This window comes from Tachysurus fulvidraco, chromosome 1 (genome assembly GCF_022655615.1).
Source record: "Tachysurus fulvidraco isolate hzauxx_2018 chromosome 1, HZAU_PFXX_2.0, whole genome shotgun sequence".
Taxonomy (NCBI): Eukaryota; Metazoa; Chordata; class Actinopteri; order Siluriformes; family Bagridae; genus Tachysurus; species Tachysurus fulvidraco.
The window spans coordinates 18110797-18113296 of NC_062518.1; the positions used below are offsets into that span (position 1 = coordinate 18110797).

At 44.8% G+C, this 2500-nt stretch overlaps 1 protein-coding gene across 2 annotated transcripts in view; it reads left to right on the forward strand.

Annotated features, from left to right (window-relative positions):
* The window catches only part of gng7 (guanine nucleotide binding protein (G protein), gamma 7), a 23052-nt gene extending 22898 nt beyond the window's left edge, over window positions 1–154 (forward strand). Inside the window, exon 5 of one of the 2 annotated variants that reach the window (XR_007140925.1) lies at window positions 142–154. The gene's annotated coding sequence lies outside the window, so the exon portion shown is untranslated. Of the gene's footprint in view, window positions 1–75; window positions 92–141 lie in introns of those variants that run through there. The other variant, XR_007140924.1, reaches the window with a different exon arrangement.
* Window positions 155–2500: the final 2346 nt, after the last annotated feature.

Sequence of the window (2500 nt, forward strand, 5' to 3'; positions counted from 1 at the left end):
GTGTGTGTGTGCAGCGCCCCCTTGTGGTGCACAGCATGTAAACAGGTTGATGGATGTATATTGGAAGTGTGTGAGGTGTGTGTGTGTGGGGTGAATAGTGTATGTGAGGGGTGTGTGGGGGGGGTGAAGAGTGTGTGTGAGGTGTGTGTGTGAGGGGTGAAGAGTGTGTGTGAGGTGTGTGTGTGTGGGGTGAAGGGTGTGTGTGTGTGTGGAGTGAAGAGTGTGTGTGAGGTGTGTGTGTGAGGTCCACAATGCTGTTGGCTTTGCGGATGCAGAGTGTGGTGTAAATGTCCATAATAGAGTGGAGAGACACCAATGATCTTCTCAGCTGTCCTCACTATCCGCTGCAGGGTCTTGTGATCAGAGATGGTGCAGCTCCCAAACCACACAGTGATCAGGATGATCTCAATGGTCCCTCTGTAGAACATGGTCAGGATGGGGGGAGGGACATGTGCCTTACTCAGCCTTCCTAAGAAGTAGAGACACAACTTTCTTGGTGATGGAGCTGGTGTTGAGTGACCAGGTGAAGTGTCTACAGATGATCCGTCGATGTTCAGTGGAGAGTGTTCGCTCTGTGCTCTTCTGAAGTCAACCACCAGCAGTCCCAGTTCAGTCCCAGCAGGTTCAGCTTCCCAATCAGGTGCTGAGGGATGATTGTGTTGAATGCTGAACTAAAGTCTATGTACAGCATTCGTACATCAGTGTCTTTATTGTCCAGGTGGGTGAGGGCTAAATGAGGGGCCGTGACAATGGCATTGTCTGCCTCATAACGATGGGTGTTTTGTCTGGGCGTGTGCGCGCTTTGCCTCTCCGCTGGCTCGGGACAGTTTGGCCCTTGCTGTTCTTAGGGCTGCCCTGTCCCCTGTTCTGAAGGCTAGGTCTCTAGTCCTCAGCAGCTCACGCACGTTAGCAGTCATCCACGGTCAAGGGCGTCAATTTGGGTAGGGACGGTAGGGACATGTCCCTACCAATATCCATGGAACACTCAATTGTCCCTAGCAATAATTCGACCAAGCCTTTGTATATTTATACATAACCACTGATATCCGTCTGTCTTGTGCTTTTTTACTTATTTCATTTAACATTTATCCAGGAATCATTAAATAAAATGAAAATATTTTACTACGGCGTTCTGTAAATAATAGCGCAACTAGTGGAACACAAACGGTTAACAGATTTACCCCTGCAATGAACCCCGTCTCTGTAACTCACCTCTCTGAAATGATTGGCCTTTGCCTTTTTTGAGTCCTGCCTCTCTAACCCACGTCGCTGTTTGATTGGCTAGGTCTTTCTCGCTAATGTGTTGAGGTCGGCTGCAGCTAGATTCCGTTGCATGAAGCAATATGCAACGTGATTATGCAGGTTACCGGTATGTGAGGAAGAAAGTATTCTTATAAAAACAGTTTTATGCACAATATTCGGAGAATGTTGTCCCCACCAATGTCAAATAAATTATGTCCCCACCAATGTCAAAATCAAACTTTCGCCATTGTCCACGGTTTCTGGTTGGAGCGTGTGGTGATGGTCTTGGAGACGGTCACGTCATCGATGCACACGACAGGGGGCGGGGCTCCGCACGATACACGCTATGAATGTTCGTGTAAATAAGATCCAGTGTGTTTTCACCTCTAATACATACAGTAGATATTTATGAAAAACCTTTACACAAACACACCTTTCCGTAACATACAAGTAAAAGAAGAAACGGACACATTCTACAGAATTTTAATTTAATTCGAGCTCGAACTCACACACGCCATATTTACATCAGAGGCGCGCGCGCACACACACACACACTACATGTTTGTAACCTGTAAATATTTCTCATGTATAAAATGTTTAATATATGTATAATTCTATTTGTCAACATGAGGTAGGAGTGCAGTGTATTAATGTCATTCTCTTTTACATGCAGGAGGGGCTGAAACCCCCGTCTCACACACACGCAGAGGTGGTACAGTACAGTGATTAGTACATCAGAGGTTAAACACTATGAATGAGACCCAAATGAAAGCTGGATGCTCTGCTGTAATTCACAGCTGTTAGTTTGAGACACAGCCGCCTCACTAGTGCACTACTGATACACATCTATTGTTCTATTGTAACGGCTCACTATTCCACATCACCACAGTGACGCCTCGTCCCAGCCCTGTGATCACTGTAACAGTCACTACAGCAGGATCTCTACAGGTTCCTCAGTTAGAACTAAAGAGAAAAACACAGCGCCACCTCGAGTACAAAATGATATTTACACAGGGGCAGTAAAAATCTGGTCAATCTGCAGAACTAAGTTCAGAGTAAAGACAGGAGTGCACACGCGCGCGCACACACACACACACACAAATGACACTAGGATACAACCATAACTAGAATTTATATCACACAATCATGATATAAATGAAAGATGATTATAAGAAATAACAGTTGTAACAATAAATATCTATTATTCACATAATACAATGACCTCAATAAAACTTTATAATAATAAAAATGATCATTA